The sequence below is a fragment of the Pleurodeles waltl genome, chromosome 1_2 (assembly GCF_031143425.1).
Source record: "Pleurodeles waltl isolate 20211129_DDA chromosome 1_2, aPleWal1.hap1.20221129, whole genome shotgun sequence".
In the NCBI taxonomy this organism is placed as follows: domain Eukaryota; kingdom Metazoa; phylum Chordata; class Amphibia; order Caudata; family Salamandridae; genus Pleurodeles; species Pleurodeles waltl.
This window is the reverse complement of record NC_090437.1, coordinates 6,215,791-6,240,653: the sequence shown is the minus strand read 5'-3', so window position 1 is coordinate 6,240,653 and position 24,863 is coordinate 6,215,791.

Sequence of the window (24,863 nt, the reverse complement as noted above, 5' to 3'; positions counted from 1 at the left end):
ATCCTTTTGTTACTGTGCAGTTAATAAGTTACATTCATAATCTATCACAGTGAGCTGTGAACTGCTATCAAAGAGCTACAGGCAAACTGCATGGTACAGGTTAGAAAGATATGTTTTTTTCCCAGTATTTGATTATCCTAACTTTGCTAAACTATTTGTTTGGATAGAAATAAATTATTAGTAAAGTCAACCCTAACCACTGTGTTACGTTCTGAATCCTGAGTTTATGCTTCCCCAGATTAAGCACAAAATGCCTATCTTTATAGATGACATGTGAATCCTACACCTTGTAGTCCCATTTGTCTTATATACATTTTCAATACACTGATTTACACATGTAGGATTTATTGTCTCTGTATATGTGTGTGATATAAAGTGTTCCAACACCCTATGCTGGTAACAGAGGCAGTATAAAAGAAAGTAAATACAAGTGCTCTGTAAGGTCATCATTTACTATGCTTCAAAAACGAATACATTTCAATGTGTAAAGAAACATATGTTGTTGAATGCACCATTTTTGCCATTTTTTTCAAATTTTCTTGGGGGAAACACCACAAGCCCAATTGTAGTGGTCAGGCTCACTTGCTTTGTACCCTATGGTGGCTTGCTTGACAAAATTTGACAGAGCTGCTTTGGGTTCCCAATCTGGCCCTATTCAAGGGACTACAAAGAAGGTGATTTGGTATGGTTATCTACTAAACACCTGAAACTAAAAAGTACATGAAAATTCCACTCAAGGTAAAAAAAATTGTCCCTGTCCTATTGCACAAATTCTGAGCCCAGTATCAGTCAAGTTAACACTTCCTCCAAAATATCACATGGTTCCAGTCTTCCATGTCTGCCTCCTACACTCATACCATGTGTACAGATGACCTAAAAACACCCCTCCACCTATTAAAGTGGACAGCATTGTTAATATGAAGTCCGCAAAATTATTGATGCAAAACTTTCAGAAGGGGACCTGTATTAGTTGATAGATTGGAAGGGGTATGGGCCAGAGAAACAATCCAGGGAGGCAGCCACATCTGTCCATCCCCATGGCTCCTCCGCAGATTTCACCTTCTCAATCCTTATAAAACTCATCCACTTCATTGACTTTTGTGGGGGGAGGGGGTGTGTTACCATTGTCTCCATGGTCTGCATCTGCGCTGTTTGTGTCTTGCGTAACTCAGCCTTTTCTGGCCATCGTTTTGTGCCCCAGTTCCTCTTTTAACTGTGCTCCCACATATAGACACAGAGCCCCTCCCTTTGCATATCTTCATTGACCTTCTGTTATTGGCAAATTAATAACAGTATGTCCTATTGCTCCCTCTCATAACAGACCTTGGTTTTGGGCTCACTTCAGAATGGTTCCTGCATTGTTCACATGCCTTCCATGAGTGTTTGCGTCACTTCTGAGATCGCTCTGTTAGTCTTCCGAGATTTCGAGTGTGATCACATTACTGGTGGCCATTTTGAAGGTGCGGCTGTAAATGCTGTGCCCTTCCTGAAGCAAGTGCTTGGCTTCCTAAACCCTGAGAAAGAAGAATCTTCCATGTGAGCTCCTGCTGACCACGCCTGCACTTACATGCACCTAAGTGACTTAGAGCTGTCATCCTGCAGCCGATCGAACTTGCAGCCTTCCCTCACTTACTTCCATCTTCAGAAGGAGTCATCTTGCAGTCGAGTCTTGAATCAAACATCAGCTCTCTTAAATGCATCCTGTTAACTAAAGAGTGAGTACTATTACTGTGCACTAATGTTTATTCTCTAAAACTCCAAGACATGCACAAAACAAGATAGAGACTTGAACCAAGAACAAGAGTGTGATTTTGAGAACCTATTAGAACTTAAAAATTCTAGTTGCCACTTACTTAGGAGTGCTGTGCTTTTTCAAACTTAGATGGGAACCAATTTGAAGTGCTGAGATTTTTTGGATTTTCAGGACACTCTCTTTAAAGTGCTGTGATTTCTTGAACTAAGAGACAACAAACCTAGGAGCTTATTTACAAGCCCCTGTGTGCTGCTGGAATGTCACTTTTAACCCCTTCGCTGCCAGGCCTTTTCCCCCTCCTGTGCCAGGCCTTTTTTTGCCTATTCGGGGCAGTTCGCGCTTAGGCCCTCATAACTTTTTGTCCACATAAGCTAACCAAGCCAAATTTGCGTCCTTTTTTTCCAACATCCTAGGGATTCTAAAGGTACCCAGACTTTGTGGGTTCCCCTGAAGGAGGCCAAGAAATTGGCCAAAATACAGTGAAATTTTTGTTTTTTTCAAAAAAATTGGAAAAAGTGGCTGCAGAAGGAGGCTTGTGGTTTTTCCCCTGAAAATGGCATCAACAAAGGGTTTGTGGTGCTAAACTCAGCAGCTTCCCAGCTTTCAGGAACAGGCAGACTTGAATCAGAAAACCCAATTTTTCAACACAATTGTGGCATTTTACTGGGGCATACCCCATTTGTGCAATTTTTTGTGCTTTCAGCCTCCTTCCAGTCAGTGACAGGAATGGTCATGAAACCAATGCTGGATCCCAGAAACCTAAACATTTCTGAAAAGTAGATAAAATTCTGAATTCAGCAAGGGGTCATTTGTGTAGATCCTACAAGGGTTTCCTACAGAAAATAACAGCTGAAAAAGAAAAATATTGAAATTGAGGTGAAAAAAACATAAATTTTTCTCTACGTTTTACTCTGTAACTTTTCCCTGCAATGTCAGATTATCGAAAGCAATATACCGTTACGTCTGCTGGACTCCTCTGGTTGCGGGGATATATAGGGTTTGTAGGTTCATCAAGAACCCGAGGAACCCAGAGCCAATAAATGAGCTGCACCCTGCAGTGCGTTTTCATTCTATACCGGGTATACAGCAATTCATTTGCTGAAATATAAGGAGTAAAAAATTGCTATCAAGAAAACCTTTGCATTTCCAAAAAGGGCACAAGATAAGGTGTTGAGGAGCAGTGGTTATTTGCACATCTCTGAATTCCGGGGTGACCATAGTAGCACGTGAATTACAGGGAATTTCTCAAATAGATGTCTTTTTTACACACACTCCTATATTTGGAAGGAAAAAATGTAGAGAAAGACAAGGGGCAATAGTACTTGTTTTGCTAATCTATGTTCCCCCAAGTCTCCCGATAAAAATGGTACCTCACTTGTGTGGGTAGGCCTAGCGCCCGCGACAGGATATGCCCCAAAACACAACGTGGACACATCACAGAAAACAGAGCTGTTTTTAGCAAAGTGACTACCTGTAGATTTTGGCCTCTAGCTCAGCCGCCACCTAGGGAAACCTACCAAACCTGTGCATTTCTGAAAACTAGAGACCTAGGGGAATCCAAGGAGGGGTGACTTGTGTAGCTCGGACCAGGTTCTGTTACCCAGAATCCTTTGCAAACCTCAAAATTTAGCTAAAAAAACACATGTTCCACACATTTCTGTGGCAGAAAGTTCTGGAATCTGAGAGGAGCCACAAATTTCCTTCCACCCAGCGTTCCCCCATGTCTCCCGATAAAAACGATACCTCACTTGTGTGGGTAGGCCTAGCGCCCGCGACAGGATATGCCCCAAAACACAACGTGGACATATCACAGAAAACAGAGCTGTTTTTAGCAAAGTGACTACCTGTAGATTTTGGCCTCTAGCTCAGCCGCCACCTAGGGAAACCTACCAAACTTGTACATTTCTGAAAACTAGAGACCTAGGGGAATCCAAGGAGGGGTGACTGGCGGGGCTCGGACCTGGTTCTGTTACCCAGAATCCTTTGCAAACCTAAAAAATTGGCTAAAAAAACACATGTTCCTCACATTTCTGTGGCAGAAAGTTCTGGAATCTGAGAGGAGCCACAAATTTCCTTCCACCCAGCGTTCCCCCACGTCTCCCGATAAAAATGATACCTCACTTGCGTGGGTAGGCCTAGCGCCCGCGACAGGATATGCCCCAAAACACAACGTGGACATATCACAGAAAACAGAGCTGTTTTTAGCAAAGTGACTACCTGTAGATTTTGGCCTCTAGCTCAGCCGCCACCTAGGGAAACCTACCAAACCTGTACATTTCTGAAAACTAGAGACCTAGGGGAATCCAAGGTGGGGTGACTGGCGGGGCTCAGACCTGGTTCTGTTACCCAGAATCCTTTGCAAACCTAAAAAATTGGCTAAAAAAACACATGTTCCTCACATTTCTGTTGCAGAAAGTTCTGGAATCTGAGAGGAGCCACAAATTTCCTTCCACCCAGCGTTCCCCCACGTCTCCCGATAAAAATGATACCTCACTTGCGTGGGTAGGCCTAGCGCCCGCGACAAGATATGCCCCAAAACACAACGTGGACATATCACAGAAAACAGAGCTGTTTTTAGCAAAGTGACTACCTGTAGATTTTGGCCTCTAGCTCAGCCGCCACCTAGGGAAACCTACCAAACCTGTACATTTCTGAAAACTAGAGACCTAGGGGAATCCAAGGAGGGGTGACTGGCGGGGCTCGGACCTGGTTCTGTTACCCAGAATCCTTTGCAAACCTAAAAAATTGGCTAAAAAAACACATGTTCCTCACATTTCTGTGGCAGAAAGTTCTGGAATCTGAGAGGAGCCACAAATTTCCTTCCACCCAGCGTTCCCCCACGTCTCCCGATAAAAATGATACCTCACTTGCGTGGGTAGGCCTAGCGCCCGCGACAGGATATGCCCCAAAACACAACGTGGACATATCACAGAAAACAGAGCTGTTTTTAGCAAAGTGACTACCTGTAGATTTTGGCCTCTAGCTCAGCCGCCACCTAGGGAAACCTACCAAACCTGTACATTTCTGAAAACTAGAGACCTAGGGGAATCCAAGGAGGGGTGACTGGCGGGGCTCGGACCTGGTTCTGTTACCCAGAATCCTTTGCAAACCTCAAAAATTGGCTAAAAAAACACATGTTCCTCACATTTCTGTGGCAGAAAGTTCTGGAATCTGAGAGGAGCCACAAATTTCCTTCCACCCAGCGTTCCCCCACGTCTCCCGATAAAAATGATACCTCACTTGCGTGGGTAGGCCTAGCGCCCGCGACAGGATATGCCCCAAAACACAACGTGGACATATCACAGAAAACAGAGCTGTTTTTAGCAAAGTGACTACCTGTAGATTTTGGCCTCTAGCTCAGCCGCCACCTAGGGAAACCTACCAAACCTGTACATTTCTGAAAACTAGAGACCTAGGGGAATCCAAGGTGGGGTGACTGGCGGGGCTCGGACCTGGTTCTGTTACCCAGAATCCTTTGCAAACCTAAAAAATTGGCTAAAAAAACACATGTTCCTCACATTTCTGTTGCAGAAAGTTCTGGAATCTGAGAGGAGCCACAAATTTCCTTCCACCCAGCGTTCCCCCACGTCTCCCGATAAAAATGATACCTCACTTGCGTGGGTAGGCCTAGCGCCCGCGACAAGATATGCCCCAAAACACAACGTGGACATATCACAGAAAACAGAGCTGTTTTTAGCAAAGTGACTACCTGTAGATTTTGGCCTCTAGCTCAGCCGCCACCTAGGGAAACCTACCAAACCTGTACATTTCTGAAAACTAGAGACCTAGGGGAATCCAAGGAGGGGTGACTGGCGGGGCTCGGACCTGGTTCTGTTACCCAGAATCCTTTGCAAACCTAAAAAATTGGCTAAAAAAACACATGTTCCTCACATTTCTGTTGCAGAAAGTTCTGGAATCTGAGAGGAGCCACAAATTTCCTTCCACCCAGCGTTCCCCCACGTCTCCCGATAAAAATGATACCTCACTTGCGTGGGTAGGCCTAGCGCCCGCGACAAGATATGCCCCAAAACACAACGTGGACATATCACAGAAAACAGAGCTGTTTTTAGCAAAGTGACTACCTGTAGATTTTGGCCTCTAGCTCAGCCGCCACCTAGGGAAACCTACCAAACCTGTACATTTCTGAAAACTAGAGACCTAGGGGAATCCAAGGAGGGGTGACTGGCGGGGCTCGGACCTGGTTCTGTTACCCAGAATCCTTTGCAAACCTAAAAAATTGGCTAAAAAAACACATGTTCCTCACATTTCTGTGTCAGAAAGTTCTGGAATCTGAGAGGAGCCACAAATTTCCTTCCACCCAGCGTTCCCCCATGTCTCCCGATAAAAATGATACCTCACTTGCGTGGGTAGGCCTAGCGCCCGCGACAGGATATGCCCCAAAACACAACGTGGACATATCACAGAAAACAGAGCTGTTTTTAGCAAAGTGACTACCTGTAGATTTTGGCCTCTAGCTCAGCCGCCACCTAGGGAAACCTACCAAACCTGTACATTTCTGAAAACTAGAGACCTAGGGGAATCCATGGAGGGGTGACTGGCGGGGCTCGGACCTGGTTCTGTTACCCAGAATCCTTTGCAAACCTCAAAAATTGGCTAAAAAAACACATGTTCCTCACATTTCTGTGGCAGAAAGTTCTGGAATCTGAGAGGAGCCACAAATTTCCTTCCACCCAGCGTTCCCCCACGTCTCCCGATAAAAATGATACCTCACTTGCGTGGGTAGGCCTAGCGCCCGCGACAGGAAACGCCCCAAAGCGCAACGTGGACACAACCAAAATTTTTGAAGAAAACAGTGCCTACCTGTGGATTTTGGCCTGTAGCTCAGCCGGCACCTAGGGAAACCTACCAAACCTGTGCATTTCTGAAAACTAGAGACCTAGGGGAATCCAAGGAGGGGTGACTTGCGGGGCTCGGACCAGGTTTTGTTACCCAGAATCCTTTGCAAACCTCAAAATTTGGCCAAAAAAACACTTTTTCCTCTCATTTCTGTGGCAGAAAGTTCTGGAATCTGAGAGGAGCCACAAATTTCCTTCCACCCACCATTCCCCCAAGTCTCCCGATAAAAATGATACCTCACTTGTGTGGGTGGGCCAGGTGCCTGCAACAGAATAAGGCCCAAAACCTGAAGAGATAGAAGGGAGAGGTATTTTTGCAATATATCATTTTGATGTGTGCACATACGTCCGTGATGTGCCAAACACTAAAATAGTGAAAAGAAACACACTTAGGTTATGTGAAGAAGACCCCTCACCCACCAACCAAGTTGGTGGCATGCTTCATCATCGGGGTCCCACCCGAGGCACCTAGCGTGTCACAGGTGTGCTGCGACGCCTGATTACAGCGGAGCAGGTTTTGTCATTTTTTACAACACATACTGGTTGGATTTGGCACGAGGGTGAGTGATGGTTCAGTGGATCAAATTTTATTAACAAGAGATTTCACAAAAATGAAATGCACTGCTAATAACTGAAAGGCAAAAAAGTGAACCAATGACTCACAGCTCGTGAGCTGTAAAGCCGCGACAAGGCACCAACCGCTTTACAGTCCATTCACACACCTTTCATACATGACACGCACAAGACCATTCACACCGCCAGCCACGGGCCCAGCACATTACAACACTCACATCGACAGACCGCGCCACTCAAGGGCCCATCACTTACATACGCCCACATGCCTGATACAAGAATCACACCAGCTGATGGGAGAGTGGACTGCCGTTTGGCTGGCACCGCCAGCCAAGCGCCACCCCACGCACACCGCCAGCCAAGCGCCACCCCACGCACACCGCCAGCCAAGCGCCACCCCACGCACACCGCAATCACTTTTTTTAATTTATAAACAACAAATAAACTACTAATTATAAAATAGGCACTAAACTACAAACACAAAACCTCAAACTAAATACACGACAGATGCCAACCGTGAAACATATGAAAATATAAAACAGACAGCTTACGCTCACGGTATTTCCCAAAAGTTTTTCCTTGTGTGGTAACTTCTAAAACAGCTGGGCACACACAGCCCAGGCTTTGAAGGGCATTCGGGGCAGTACATCCGGCTCTCCCTCCGGATTGATCTCCGGGCACATACTCTACATTTCTTTGTGGGCATGTCTTTTTTGGGAGTGGGAGGAATGTGATCTGGAAAGTGCCGATCTTTCAATCTAGCCACATCCTCCACCACTTCTACTCTAGGAACTCTTGCCGGTTCCACCACAATAAGGCTTTCTATCACCGACTCCTGAAATTTAACAAAAGTCATCCTTGACTCAGGTGAACAATCCTTGTATACAATAAAGGCATTAAAAGTTGCCAAATGAAATAAATGTAGGGCCAACTTTTTATACCACACATACGACTTACGAAGAGCAGTGTAAGGTTCCAACCTCTGATCTACTCTATCAACACCACCCATGTGCCTATTGTAGTCCAAAATGCACGCAGGTTTGCGCACTTCCGCAACCTGACCCCAAACAGCCACAGGGGAAGTACTCTCATCGTGGATGGTCGATAGCATGTACACATCCCTCCTGTCTGAAAATTTCATAGCTAACAGCTCATTATTCCGCAAGGCACTGCACTGTCCCCTCTCAAGTTTTTTACAGACAAGCTCCCTTGGATAGCCTTTGCGGTTAGAACGGATTGTGCCACAAGCAACAGTGTCCACCCTAAACAACTCCTTGAACAACTGCACTCCAGTGTAGAAATTATCTACGTACAAATGGTGACCTTTGTTAAACAGCCGTCTAGCAAGTTCCCACACAATTTTTCCGCTAACTCCAAAAGTGGCCGGACAACCAGGAGGGTCAATACTGGAATCCCTACCAGTGTAGACCCGGAAATTATAAACATATCCTGTACTGCTTTCTGACAGCAGATACAATTTAATCCCATACCGTGCCCTCTTACTAGGGATGTACTGCTTAAAAACTAAACGCCCCTTGAAAAGGACCAAAGACTCGTCCACACTTATCTCTTTGCCTGGAACATAGACCTCTGAAAACCGATCCACAAAATGATCAAGGACAGGCCTAATCTTAAAAAGGCGGTCACAATCAGGGTGATCTCGTGGCAAGGCTAAAGCATTGTCTACAAAATGCAGCATACGAAGAAGAAGCAAATACCGATTACGTGTCATAGTTGCAGGAAATATAGCAGTTGCCATCAAGGGACTAGTAGACCAATAAGAAGCCAGTGACGGCTTCCTGATCAACCCCATCAAAAAAGTCAAACCTAAAAACCTTTTCATCTCTTCCAGATATGTGGGAACCCAATGAGTAGCTCTAGACTGAGGCTTAAGTCTGGCAGCGTTGTCCCGCAAATATTGCTCTGCATACACATTTGTCTGCTCCACAATCTCTTCCAAAAATACATCGTCCATAAACAAGTGAAAGAATTGGACAGGCAGAAAGTTTTCCGTATTAACTCTACACCCTGGGAGACCAGTAAATGCAGGTAACTGTGGCTGCTCCATGTTTGGGGCAATCCAGGTGTCAGGTCTTCCAATGGGAAACCCTGCAGCCCCAGGCTGCTGCACTCTTGGCACATCAATGTCCTCCTCTAACACAGGCCCTTCATCTGCACTGAGAGTAGCTTCCTCATCAGAAGAATGCTCTTGGACAGAAAACTCACTTCCAGAATCTCCTGCTTCCTCCTCTGCCTCAGATGCAGAGTCAGTGTCGTAATCATGGTCTGAAGACGACTCAAAGAGCATGCGAACAACCTGCTGAGCGGTCACTTTGCGGCTAGCCATGATCCTAACAACAAATGGATTGCCAACAACAACTAGCACTAAAATAAGTAATGAACAAAGTGTAGCTTTATCACAAAGAGTTATGTACTACAAAAAACTATACCACACAGTTGCCTGAAATAGCTACTCACCAAGCAACTACTCTGCAATCACCAATGATATCCCACTAAAAAGAAAAAAGAAAAAAGCAATTTAGACATATGACAACACAAACACCACTGTGCTCAAATCTAAGGACAATGTCAAACACACAATACTGCATTTAGTACACCACCTACAAACATGTCAACAATACTCCTTTGGAGTAAATTGCGTTCACTTACCTAAAACATGCAACTATGCAAACCACTGGACAACTACTGCCAAAACCTCAAAGATCCACAGCAAAGGAAGCAAAAGCGTTGAACTAGAAGAAAAAGAAGAAATAAATTGTTATAATCACAAATACAAATACTTTGCCAGTTGACAAACACCCCACCACCAAGAACTTAGAAGTTGTCCCTGGTACCTAAGTGGATCCTGCCCCCCTCGGGGTAGATGGGCGTAAAAGAATTGGCCAATCGGACCCCAAGGGGGGCAGAAATGGGCAACACCTCTGTGCCCCCTTTCAGGGGGCGACCCTTCCCCAAGGGGTCGCCCCCAAAAACACACACAAAAAACGATATCCCTGGTGTCTAGTGGTTTTCGCCCCCCCCTGGGGGCAGATCCGCCGAAAAAACGGCCGATCTGCCCCCAGGGGGGGGCGAAATACAAATAAAAATTGCCCCGGGGGGGGGGGGCGACCCTTGCCCAAGGGGTCGCCCCCAAAAACAAACATTAAAAAATATATCCCTGGTGTCTAGTTGTTTTCGCCCCCCCCCGGGAGCAGATCCGCCGAAAAAACGGCCGATCTGCCCCCAGGGGGGGGGGCGAAATACAAATAAAAATTGCCCCCGGGGGGGGCGACCCTTGCCCAAGGGGTCGCCCCCAAAAACACACACAAAAAACGATATCCCTGGTGTCTAGTGGTTTTCGCCCCCCCCTGGGGGCAGATCCGCCGAAAAAACGGCCGATCTGCCCCCAGGGGGGGGGCGAAATACAAATAAAAATTGCCCCCGGGGGGGGCGACCCTTGCCCAAGGGGTCGCCCCCAAAAACAAACATAAAACAATACATCCCTGGTGTCTAGTGGTTTTCGCCCCCCCCCTGGGAGCAGATCCGCCGAAAAAACGGCCGATCTGCCCCCAGGGGGGGGGGCGAAATCCAAATAAAAATTGCCCCCGGGGGGGGCGACCCTTGCCCAAGGGGTCGCCCCCAAATTTAGTAAAACAGAAAATCCCTGGTGGCTAGTGGAGATTCCTGCTCCACGATCGCGGGCCCTGCCCGCGATCGTGGAGCAGGAATCTTGAGAAAACAGACACAGGGGGAAAGGAAAAACCCTTTCCTTTCCCCCCATGTCTGTTTTCTCAAACCCCCCGCCCCCCAAAAACGGAGAGGACTCACCTTAGAGCTCCTGCTCCGAAGACGCGCTGGAAGCAAATGGCTTCCAGCGCGCCGGCAACACTCGATGACGTCAGCGCGCTGAGCGCGCGCTGACGTCATCGGATTGCCGTGGGGGGGGGCGGGGGTGGAAGGGGAAGGTCTTCCCCTTCCATCCCCGCCTGGGGGGGGAAGGGGGGTGCACGGGGGGCGCGCTAGCGCGCCCCCAAGTTCCCCTGTGCCATGGACGAGATGATCTCGTCCAAGGCACAGGGGAACTGTAGCCTTGGACGAGATCATCTCGTCCAAGGCACAGAACAGGTTAATGATGATCCGGCAGCGCACAGTCCAGAGCCATATCTACAAGGCCAGGTAAACCTCCCTGCACAGATTTTCATTGCCTTGTAGCTATGGAGTGAGGCAACACAGGGCAAGTTGCTGCGTTGCCTCACACTGCGATAGGGAGGCATGCAATGGGCATTACGGTGGGTGTTCCCATATAACACCTATAGCATTTGACTCATTCCCAGATTAACAACATTCTGTGAACCTGGAAATATGCCAAGATCCTATGCCTCCCCAGGAGAGGTGTAAGGAAGGCACAATTAGGAGAAATAACATTATTTTTTCTTGTTTTGCCTCTTTCTATGTGTGCTACATTTTGCAGTACACACAGCAAAGAGAAGTCACCTCCATTGATTGTGTTTGTGCAGGAAGGTGTCCCTTGCACCATGTGGAAAGGGTGCCTGTGTTGGCGGATGGTAGCCAATTATGCATCAGCGCTGTGAAAGGGAGGACAAGAATGCACCATATCTTATAGATACAGCACATTCCTGCCCTTTTCTTTTGACACAGAGCAGTGCAACAAGAAGGCTTGTAGTTTTGCCCTACAACACAACATTGTAAATGTAGCCCCTAGTATCACCAGGGAAACAGCCTTTGCACTGCGGCCGTTACCACACAATACTTTTATCACACATCCATTACAATGCACATGCCTTTACCACACATGTTTTTACTATGCACAATTTTACCATACATACCTTTCTGCACACTTTACAGCAGCTCAACTTAGTTGCAAAAGTGTGCAAAGTACTGAGGGCAGTAGGATTAGAAGCTGTATTTGTACTAAGAATGTTATTATGATTGTTCATTAAATAATAATACTACCTATATGTTGGAAAGTGAATTATTGGTAAGGGCAGGTACGTACCTTCACTTAGCAACAGGCCACTAACCCCTGCAAGGCCCAGTTAGGTCTCAAAAAATTAACCCCAGCTTATCCCTTGATAGCTTGGTAATGAGCAACAAGGCTCCTCTTAGTAGACAAAGACCCTCATTATGACATTGGTGGTAAATCCCACTTACCTCCGCGCTGACTGCTGCCAACATACCGCCGCCATCCGTTCACCATATTCTGACACACACACTAATCCGTCACTATTCAGCCACATACACAATTCCGCCAGCCCAAAGGTCAGTGATAAGCTTGCGGTATCAGAACCCACACCGTTACGCCAACAGAACTATGCCCATCACATTATGACCCACAAATCACCACGGCAGACATTCAACCACGGTAAACCATTGGCAGTACAAATACACACACACGTACAAAACAACATCATATTGCTCAATTTAAGTAACACACACCTGACACCCATACAAATACCACACCACACACCTACAGCACTATGAAACACACACCCACACTTTACGACTACAAATCATTGGCATGAGACAGACACCATGACCACAGACCAGACCAAAGCCAGACATTACGATCACCTATACACCACCCGCGCACCCCACATCACACACCCCAACACATTACCCAACACACCCACACCTACATACCTCACACCCATGGTACCACAAAGACACACCTGATTCTCAGAGGTGGAGGAAATCATCAGGGTAGATGGATATCTGCTAGGAAGATGGAGCTATGGCAAAGGATTGTGGACAGGATAAACACCATGGGACAGCACCCCACAACTAGGGAGAACTTCAGGAAGAGGTGGAACGACCTACGGGGACGGTACGTTCCATTGCACCAAGACACCAGCTCGCTATCCAGAGGACTGGGGGTAGACCCCCACCTCCTCCCCCACAACTAACAGCATGGGAGGAGCAAGTCTTGGCAATCATGCATCCTGAGGGCCGGGCCAGAGTAGCAGGAGGACTGGACTCTGGTAAGTCAACTGTATACTACTATCACCCCCCCTACATGCATGGCATCACATACCCTCACATTTACTCCAATCACACCCCACCATCACATCCCACTCATCCCAATGCCAAGCACTGCATGCCATACCAATGCATGGACACCACTCACAGACCTGCATGGACACCTATCACTAAAGCATGCACACTAGAGACAATCAGCTAGCCCACCACATACCAACTTACACAAGTGAAAGCAGCCAGGGCAAATACAACCAAAGAGGGCAAGCCACTGATGCACAATATGTCAGACATAGAACTATAACACAGCATTTACATCCCCACAAGTATCCCTGTCTTTGTCACCGGAGAGGAGGTGCCAGCAATATCCAGTCCCCCCACAGAAGAGGCCCACAGTGATGACAGCAACTCTGGATGCCTGGATCTGGATGACCAACCTGGCCCATCAGGGACCTCTGGACAGTCAATTACCCAGCCACAGTCACACAACACCACAGAGCCTCCCCCCTCAGGAAACACCACCACAGCACCCAGCCAGCTTACCATACCTCTGTCCCCAGGACATGTCAATCAGCAGTGTGTCCACTACCACAGGAACCGCAATGCACACCTCATACCCAAGACAATCAGGGACCTGGGGTCAGTGGCAGTGGGCAGACGGTTCAGGGGACAGAGGCACAGGACAACAGGGAAACTGGGAGGAGTGTTGTGCGCCGGGGGAGGACAAGCCCAGGAACTGACTCTTGAGGAGTCACTAGCAGAGATCCTGGGAGCATACCAACATTCCCAGGATACGCTGGTCCAGATCCTAGCCAACGTGCAGGAGAAAAGGTGGCTCCAGGAGGGACAGTATCAGAGGATCAGGGAAGACTTGCAGGCCATTAACACCACCCTGGTCTCTATAGCAGGGGTGCTGGCAGACATGGGCAACATAATGAGGGAGGCAGCCCCACAACAGCGGGCCCCTGCCACTAGCCAGACATTTGAAGTGCCTTCCACCTCCGCTGCCGCTAGTCGACAGGATGCCCCGTCACAGGACCAATAGGCCACCAGCACCCCTCCCCCTGCAGAAGGAGAACCACCACGGGAACGTTCCCTGCGATCCAGGCAGAAGCCAGAGTCTATTGCCAAGACCCCGCCAGGAAATGAGACTCTCCTGATTGTCACCCTTGTGTCCCTTACAGTCATCCTGTCCACCTTGAACTGCCATTGCTCCCCTTCCTATGTCCCCTTGGACAATGCACATGTGCTACAAATAGACTGGAACAATACCCTGGACTTTCCTGCATCATCAGCCCATCCCAATGCACTTGCCCCTCTACTTCTTAGCACTTAAATAAACACCCTTTGAGAAACTACAAGTATGGAGTATTTTAAGTATGTACTCGTATAACCATGTTCAAACATTGCAATTCAAATGTACAGTAATGTTCAAATCGGAGAGACCTCTAGTTGGCTACAGTGATCACACCAGGAGCGATATTGGGACACCAACATCTGCAAAATGAGTTGCCAAAGGGTACAGTAAGTGGGCATAGAAGTGGGAAATAACAGTATGCCAGTGCCAAAGATATACAAATAATTGTCAATGAAATGTGAAGTAACACTGTCTTACCAGTGTATCATTGGAAGTATTGTCAAATCACTGCAGCTCTGTTGTCCTCATCCTCTGCCTCCTCATCCTCACTGTTCATAGGGTCCACTGCTGCCACACGACCATCTCCAGCCTCCTCCTCCTGCAGAAAGGGCACATGGCGTCTCAGGGCCAGGTTGTGCAACATGCAGCATGCTATGATTATCTGGCAGACCTTCTTGGGTGAGTAGCACAGGGATCCACCTGTTAGATGGAGGCACCGAAACCTGGGATTCAGGAGACCAAAGGTACGATCGATAATTCTTCTTGTTTTCCCAGGTGCCTCATTGTAACCTTCTTCTGCCCTTGTCCTGGGATTCCTCTCAGGGGTTTTAGGAGGCTGGTCTGGTTTGTAGCGGGTGCCTTGGGTACTTACACCTTATACCAGGTCCAATTATCCTTCATTAGTGAAATGTAGTAGTGTTCTAGCAGCTTAGGCTGATAGAGGTAGCTATAGCAAAGCAGCTTAGGCTGAACTAGGACACATGCAAAGCTCCTGCAATACCACTTATAGTTACACAGTACTTATGCACAAGTAAAGACAATACTCAGGCCCTCATTACAACATTGGAGGTAAATGCCGCTTACCTGCCAAGATACCGTGACCCGCCACTATACAGACACCCACACAAGTCCGCCAGACCAAAGGTCAGTGATAAACTGGCGGTACAAAAACCCACACCGTTACGCCAACAGAAGTACGCCAACAGTATCAGGACCCACAAATCACTGCGGTGGTCTTTCAACCATGGTAAACCATTGGCGGTACACACCGCCGCGCTCAAAATACACACACTAACAAAACGACACCACATTGGACAATTCAAACTACGCACACCTGACACACTTACACACACCACAGCCACACCAATATCAAATAGACACCCAAATCACCCACAACCCTTTCAATGAAAAAAAAGATTGCTAACTGATAGAAAGACGAACCAGGAGCACCCACTCAATCTGTGCCACAGAACACCATCACCTATACACTATCCATGCACCTCACAGCACACACCCCAACACAGCACCCCACACACCCTCACACATACCACTCACACCACATCCATGGCACCCTAAAGACACCCCAGGTTTTCAGAGAAGAAGCTAAGGGTCATGGTGGAGGAAATCATCCGGGTAGAGCCACAGCTATTTGGATCACAGGTGCAGCAGACGTCCATTGCTAAGAAGATGGAGCTATGACCGAGAATCACGGACACGGTCAACGCTGTGGGACAGCACCCCAGAACAAGGGATGACTCAGGAAGAGGTGGAATGACCTACGGGGGATGGTGCATTCCGTGGTTGCAAGACACCAGGTAGCCGTACAGAAGACTGGTGGTAGACCCCCACCTCTTCCCCCACAACTAACAACATGGGAAGAGCAAGTCTTGCCAATAATGCATCCTGAGGGCCTCGCAGGAGTAGCAGGAGGACTGGACTCTGGTAAGCCAAATCTTTACTAATATATCCCCCACCCTACCTGCATACCATCACAAACTCCTACCCCTACCCTCACCCCCATCACTCCACCACCTCACATATACCCCACCATCACAACCCACCCATCCCATAACCAAGCCCTGCATGCCACACCAATGCATGGACACCCACCACAGACCTGCATGGACACCCACCACTGAAGCATGAACATTAGAGAGAATCACCTAGCCCACAAAATCACCACTCACACAAGACAAAGATGACAGGGCAATTACAACCATACAGGAAAACACACCAATGCACAAGATGGCACATGCAGATACAATAATACTGCATTTACATCCCCACAGGACACCCACTCAACATCACTGGAGAGGAGGTGCCACCAACATCCAGTCCCCCCAGAAGAGGCCCACAGTGATGACAGCAGCTCTGCACATCTGGATCACGATGACCAACCTGGCTCATCAGGGACCTCTGGACAGTTAGTTACCCTGCCACAGTCCCATACCACCATAGAGCATCCCGCCTCAGGAAACACCAGCACAGCACACACCCAGCTGGGCTATACCACTGTCCCCAGGAGACGTCAATCAGCAGTGTGTCCACCACTACAGGGGCCCCAGGCACACCACAAACACAGGACGATCAGGGACCTGGGTCAGTGGCAGTGGGCAAACGGTTCAGGGGACAGAGGCACAGGACAACAGGGAAGCTGGGAGGACTGCTGTGCGACAGGGGCAGGACAAGCCCAGGGAACCCACTCTCCATGAGGCACTTGCAGCGATCCTGTGAGCATACCACCATTCCCAGGAGACCTTGTGCCAGATACTGGCCAAGTTGCAGGAGACCCAGCGGCTGGAGGAGGGACAGTACCTGGGGATTAGGGATGACCACAAACACATCCACACCATCCTGGTCACCATTGCAGGGGTGCTGGCTGACATGGCCAACACCATGAGGGAGGCAGTGGCACACCACCGGACCACTGACACTTGCTACACCAAAGATCAGCCATCCACCTCTGCCGACACTAGTGGACAGGAGGCCCCGCCACAGGACCAACAGGCTACCGCCACCCTACCCCCTGCTGAAGGCAAACCACCCCGCAAACGGACCCTGCAATCCAGGCAGAAGCCAGAGAACATTGCCAAGACCCCCACCAGGGAATAAGACTCTCTTGAATGTCACCCTTGTGTCCCACTATGTCACCCTGTCCATCTTGAACTGCCATTGCTCCCCTTCCTATGCCCCCTTGGACAATGCACCTGTGATACAAAGAGACTAGACTCTATCTGGACATTCTTCCTCCAAAACCCCAGCCCATTGCACATGCCCTCCACCTTTTAGCACTTAAATAAACACCCTTGGAACAAATACAACTATGGAGTCTGTCAATTGATTGAAATATGTATTAGTTTAACAAGCTGTAAACATTTCAATTCATATGTACAGTTATATATACATTGGCATGACCTGTAGTGGGCAGCAGTAACCACACCAGGAGCCAGAGTGGGCCACAGCGATCTGAAAATAGAGATGCCAAAGGGTACAGTAAGTGGCCATAGACATAGGGAAATCAGGCTGCCATGTCCAATGTCTAACACAAAACTGCAATGGAAAGTGAAGTTACAGTGTCTTACTTGTGTGTCACTGGAAGTTCTGTTGAATGAGAGAACTTCTGTTGTCCACATCTTCATCCACTGCCTCCTCTTCGGCATGGTTCACAGGCTCCACTGCTACCACAAGACCATCTCCAGGCTCATCCTCCTGCAGAAAAGGCACCTGGCGTCTCAAGGCCAGGTTGGGCAACATGCAACATGCAACATGCAACATGCAACGATGATCTGGCACACCTTCTTGGGTGAGTAGTACAAGGATCCACCAGTCAGGTGGAGGCACCTGAACCTGGCCTTCAGGAGGCCAAAGGTTCTTTCAATTATCCTCCTTGTTCGCCCATGTGTCTCATTGTAACATTCCTCTCCCCCTGACCTGGCATTCCTCACTGGGGTCAGTAGCCATGAGAGGTTGGGGAAACTAGAGTCACCTGCAAATATCGAGGTATTACCTAATTACCTGTTAGCCACACACTCACCCTTAGGGACAACCCCATGCCCATACACCAACACCACACCCGGTTTCTCTGGCGTTGAGCCATCACATATGGGATGCTACTATTCCTCAAGATAAAGGCATCATGCACAGAGCCAAGATACTTGGCATTTACATGGGAGATGTACTGGTCCGCCAAACACACCATCTGCACATTCAGAGAGGGAAAGCTTTTTCCATTCCTGAACACCTGTTCATTTCTCTGTGGAGGGGACAAATGCTAATGCCACATGTGTACCATCAATGGCACCAATGATGTTGTGGATATGTCCCAGGGCATAAAAGTCAACCTTCCCTGTGGCCAAATCCTCCACCTGGGGAATACGATATAGCTGAGCATGTGTTTCAGCAGGGCAGACAACACTCTGGTCAACATGTTGGAGAACATTGCCTGAGACATCTCTGATGCCATGGCCACTGTTGTTTGGAAGGAACCACGTGCCAGGAAATGGAGCACTGACAGGACCTGCACAAGAGGGGGGATACCTGTAGGCTGGCGGATAGTTGAAATCAGGCCTGGCTCCAATTGGGCACACAGTTCTTGGATTGTGGCTCGATCAAGTCTGTAGGTAAGGATAATGTTCCTGTCCTCCATAGTTGCTAGGTCCTCCGGGGGTCTGTACATGGGGGGATGTCTCCATCTCCTATTCATCCTCAGCGGTTGAACTCTAGGGTGAAAAACTGTGAACAGAGGGTCATATTCACACATATGTGAAAATAAAAATGCATTTCTTCTTGAACAGAAACAGTATGTGAATTCAAAAGTCAGTTGATGGGCCAATGTCTGCTGTGAGACAGTTAGGTGCCATGGCCTGTGCCCCCCTGAAAAGGCAGCTGCCTGACCTGTGAGGAGAGACAAGTGGAAATGAGGTAATTCCGCTGGCGTTGTGCGCCGTTGTGGTCGGCAGTCGATGACCGCCACGCAACTTTTCATTGGTTATCGTTGGGCCCTATGGGTTCCAGGAGCCAATGGCGATGTACGCCTGTGGTGACAGTGCGTACTGCTGCGGACGTGACCACCATTTTCTATCTGTTCAATCACTTGCTACCTGACCTTCAACAGAAGAGGACCTATACTGCAAGTGCTGCTGTGACTTGTGTCTTGAAGCGACAATGGATCAAGTGTCTGGGGAAAGGGCCCCGCCTTCACTTTGGAGTTGGAGAGACTGGTGGATGGGGTCGTACCCCAGTATACTTTACTCTATGGTCCTCCAGACAAACAGGTGAGTACACTGTGAGCATGATGCGTGGGCCATGAATGTATGGATTGATGTGTGTGTAAGCCTTGTGTAGGGGGGCTGAGGGGTCCTGGGCAGAGTGCTGCATGTCTGGTGGTCAATGTACATGCCTAAGGGGATGGGAGGGATATTGTGGGACATGAGTGTAACAGTCCGGATGGTATGACTAATCTCTTTTTTCTATGCATATTTTCCTGCAGGTCAGCACACATCAGAAAAAGGGTATTGGCGTGCCATCGGCAAAAGAGGTGCTGACCCTGGGGGTCCTTGAGAGGCGGAGCACCCACTGCCGTAACCGGTGGGAGGGCCTGCGCCACTGGGCAAGGAAGATGGTGGAGGCCCAGCTGGGGCTGGCCTCCCAACGAGGAAGGGGTGCCCGTCATACCCTGACCCCCCTGATGTTCTGCATCCTGGCGGTGACCTATCCGGAGTTGGATGGGTGCTTGAAGGCATCACAGCAGCCACAAGGGGGGGAGTAAAGATTCAGATTCATTACTTTGCACGCATTAAGGTTGTGCCTGAGTGGGGGATGTGAGATGTGTGTGCCCATAGGCCAGGGTGAACTGGCAGGGTTAGGTTCCTTGTTGGTCAGGCTCTGAAGCACTCCAACCCCAATAGTGTTAGTGGGCATCTACTACTGGGCAGGGTCCGGTTGGTTTCAGGTGTGCAGCCAATGACGTTGGGCAATGTACCCCATTAGCAGGTGACTAGCACTGTAACTGGTAGTGCATGGCCTAGTGCAAGGGGCTTATCCCTGTGTGTTGTGTACGCCAACGGTAGTGTTGTTGCTGGCATTGACCAAGTGTATCCTCTGTCTCTCTCCCCCGCTTTTTATTTTGTCACCCTGCACCCTGTCCTTGTGTGCATTAGCATCATCGAGCGGAGAAGCAGAGGCACCAGCAACGGAGGGAGCTGAATCCCACAATGGCCTGGAGGCCAAATCCACCAACGGTGAGGGCACCAGTGGGATGGAGGGCGAGGGGAGCACCACGACAGACACAGGAGGGGACACTACAGACAGCGACTCCTCCTCCGATGGAAGCTCCCTGGTGGTGGCGGACACCTCTGTGCCCACCCCAACAATAGGTGCAGCTGCCAACCCTCGTACCAGTATCGCCCTCCCAACAGCCCCTCAGTGTGTTTCCTGTGCCCGCTCACCCAGGAGGGTGGGCATCTCCTTCGCCCCAGGCACCTTAGGCCCTGCCCCAGTCAGCCCTGCTGCCCTGAGTGAGGAGGCTATTGACCTCCTGTGATCCCTCACTGTTGGGCAGTCAACTATTCTGAATGCCATCCAGGGTGTCGAGAGGCATTTGCAACAAACAAATGCATACCTGGATGGCATTCACTCTGGCGTGGTGGCCCAACAGAGAGCATTTCAGGCTCTGGCCTCCCCACTAATGGCAGCCATTGTCCCTGTCTCCAGCCTCCCACCTCCAACTTTCTCTACCCAGTCCAAATCCCTTGAACCCCAACCTATCCCAAGAACACCTTCAGATGAGCATTTACCCAAATCAACACACATAAGTGGCTCAGGCAAACACAAGCACCACACATCATCCCACAGGCACTCACACAAACATCATCCAGAAGCAGACACACCAACATCCACTGTCTCCATTGTGTCCCCCTTCTCGTCGTCCACCTCTCTCCCAGTAGCGTCTCCACTCAAACCTGAATGCACTACATCCCTATCCACTACCTCCATCACCAGAACGCCTATCACTACACACCCCTCACTGGCAGTCACCACCCCCACATCCATACACATGTCCCTTGTGTCCTCTCCCACTGTGTCTGTGACCCCTCCACCCATAGTACACAAATGCAAGCACACACCCACCCAACAGCCATTCACCTCACTACAGCATCCAGCTCATGCACCTGCACCCAAACACAGCAGACTGACCCCCCTGCAACCACTCCCTCTTCCTCCACTCCCAAACCTTCACCCTCTTCCCAGCCCAGTGTCCCTGTAGGAGGCTGGCCTGGCTTATAGTGGGTACCTTGTGGTACTTACACCCTGTGCCAGGTCCAGTTATCCCTTATTAGTAGATTAGAGGCGTTCTAGTAGGTTAGGCTGATAGAGGTAGCTATAGCAGAGCAGCTTAGGCTGAACTAGGAGACATGCAAAGCTCCTACTATACCACTTATATGATATAACACTATATAATAAGAAAACACAATGCTCAAAGTTACTACAAATACAGGTACTTTATTTTAGTGACAATATGCCAAAAGTATCTCAGAGGATATACTCCCTTAGGAGGTAAGTAATATACACAAAATATATGGACACAAACCAAAATCAGGTAAGTAATAGAAAAGTAGTGCAAACAATGTAGAACACAGTAGAATGCAATAGGGAGAAATAGGCCTAGGGGCAACATAAACCATATACTTCAAAAGTGGAATGCGAACCACAAATGGACCCCAGGCATAGTGTAGTGCGTAGAGTGTCGCTGGGAGTGTAAGAAAACACTAAGGGTGTCCAAGATACCCCACCCCAAGACCCTGAAAAGTAGGAGTAAATTTACCCTACTACCCCAGAAAGACAGTAAAGTAGATATAGGGGATTCTGCAAGGACAACAACTGACTGCAAAACACTGAAGATGGATTCCAGGACCTGAGGACCTGTAAAGGAAGGGGACCAAGTCCAAAAGTCACGCAAGTGTCCGGGGGGGCAGGAGCCCACTAAACCCCGGATGAAGGTGCAAAAGGGCTGCCTCCCGGTGGAAGAAGCCAAAGATTCTGCAACAACGGAAGGTGCCAGGAACTTCTCCTTTGGTCATGGCGTGCTGGAGGATGAAGAGTTGTTTCCACACAGAAAGACCGCAAACAAGCCTTGTTAGCTGCAAGAGTTGAGGTTGAGGATTTTGGGTGCTGCTAGGGCCCAGGAAGGACCAGGAGGTTGCCCCGTGGAGGAGAAGACAGAGGGGGTGCTCAGCAATACAGAGAGCCCTCGCAGAAGCAGGCAGCACCCGCAGAAGCACCTGAACAGGCACTTGTAAGATCTGAGGACAACGGTCGACTCAGAGTCACAAAAGAGGGTCCCACGATGTCGGAGTCTAACTCAGCGAGTTGGGCAATGCAGGATGGAGTGCTGGGGACGTGGGCTAGTCTGTGCACAAAGGAAGTCTTGCAAAAGTGCACAGAAGCCCGAGCAGCTGCAGTTCACGCAGTACACAGGATTACTGTCTGGCGTGGGGAGACAAGGACTTACTTCCACCAAATTTGGACAGAAGGGCCACTGGACTGTCGAAGACACTTGGACCCAGCTCCTGTGTGTCAGGATGAAAGGGGACCCAGAGGACCGGTAATGCAGACGTTTGGCGCCTGCGCTGGCAGGGGGAAGATTCCGTCGACCCATGGGAGATTTCTTCTTGGCTTCCAGTGCAGGGTGAAGGCAGACAGCCCTCAGAGCATGCACCACCAGGAAACAGTCGAGAAAGCTGGCAGGATGAGGCGCTACAATGTTGCTGGTAGTCTTATTGCTACTTTGCTGTGGTTATGCAGGTGTCCTGGAGCAGTCAGCGCTCGATCCTTGGCAGAAGTCAATGACGGAAATGCAGTGAAACTCTGGTGAGCTCTTGCCTTCGTTACCTCCTGAGATGCCCACAGGAAAGACCCTAAATAGCCGTCAGAGGAGGATTGGTCACAGAGAAAGGTAAGCACCTATCAGGAGGGGTCTCTGACATCACCTGCTGGCACTGGCCACTCAGAGCTGTCCATTGTGCCCTCACACCTCTGCATCCAAGATGGCAGCAGTCTGGGACACACTGGAGGAGCTCCAGGCACCTCCCCTGTGAGGTGCTGGTCAGGGGAGTGGTCATTCCCCTTTCCTTTGTCCAATTTCATGCTAGAGCAGGGCTGGGGGGATCCCTGAACTGGTGTACACTGGCTTATGCAAGGAGAGCACCATCTGTGCCCTTCAAAGCATTTCCAGAGGCCAGGAGAGGCTATTCCTCCCAGGACCTTCACAGCTATTTCCAAAGGGAAAGGGTGTAACACCCTCTCTATGAGAAAATCCTTTGTTCTGCCTTCCTGGAACTGGGCTGCCCATGCCCCAGGGGGCAGAAACCTGTCTGAGGGGTTGGCAGCAGCAGTAGCTGCAGTGGAGGCCCCGGAAAGTTAGTTTGGCAGTACCCGGGCTCTATGCTGGAGACCCGAGGATGCATGGAATTGTCCCCCCAATACCAGAATGGTATTGGGGGGACAATTCCATGATCCTAGACATGTTACATGGCCATGTTCAGAGTTACCATTGTGACGCTACATATAGGTATTGACCTATATGTATTGCACGCATGTAATGGTGTCCCCACACTCACAAAGTCCGGGGAATTTGCCCTGAACAATGTAGGGGTACCTTGGCTAGTGCCAGGGTGCCCACACACTAAGTAACTCTGCACCAACCCTTCACCAAGTGAGGGTTGGACATATAGATGACTTATAAGTTACTTAAGTGCAGTGTAAAATGGCTGTGAAATAACGTGGACGTTATTTCACTCAGGCTGAAGTGGCAGCCCTGTGTAAGAATTGTCTGAGCTCCCTATGGGTGGCAAAACAAATGCTGCAGCCAATAGGGATCTCCTGGAACCCAATACCCTGGGTACCTAGATACCATGTACAAGGGAACTATAAGGGTGTTCCAGTGTGCCAATGAGAATTGGTAAATTAGTCACTAGCCTGCAGTGACAATTTTAAAAACAGAGAGAGCACAAACACTGAGGTTCTGATTAGCAGAGCCCCAGTGATACAGTTAAGCACCACACAGGGAACACACACAGGGCATACTTTATGAGCACCGGGGTCCTGACTAGCTGGATCCCAGTGACACATAGGCAAAAATAAACATACATACAGTAAAAATGGCGGTAACAAGCCAGGCAAGATGGTACTTTCCTACAGTCCCTAAGAAGCTTTTCCTCGCCAGCCTTGACCTCTTCCCTGCCCCTCCCTCCCTGTCCTTCACCTCGGGCTAGGGTGGCCAGAACCCAGCCCAGCACCTCAGCCACCAAGTCCACATCCGCTGTGGTCTCCGCAGCTCTTAGAGGCTCTAAGGAGGCACCTGTCAGGCCGGCCAATGTGCCACCAACACCTGCCAAGGCTAAGAAGGTTCGCCACCAGGAAAGGGCAAAAAGGGGAGAGCATCCAGCAAGGTAAAGGAGGCACAACCAGCTAGCAAGGCCAAGGCAGACTCCAGCTGGCAGAAGCAAGGAGGCACCACTGTCTGCCAAGGGCAGGAAGGAGCACCGAACAC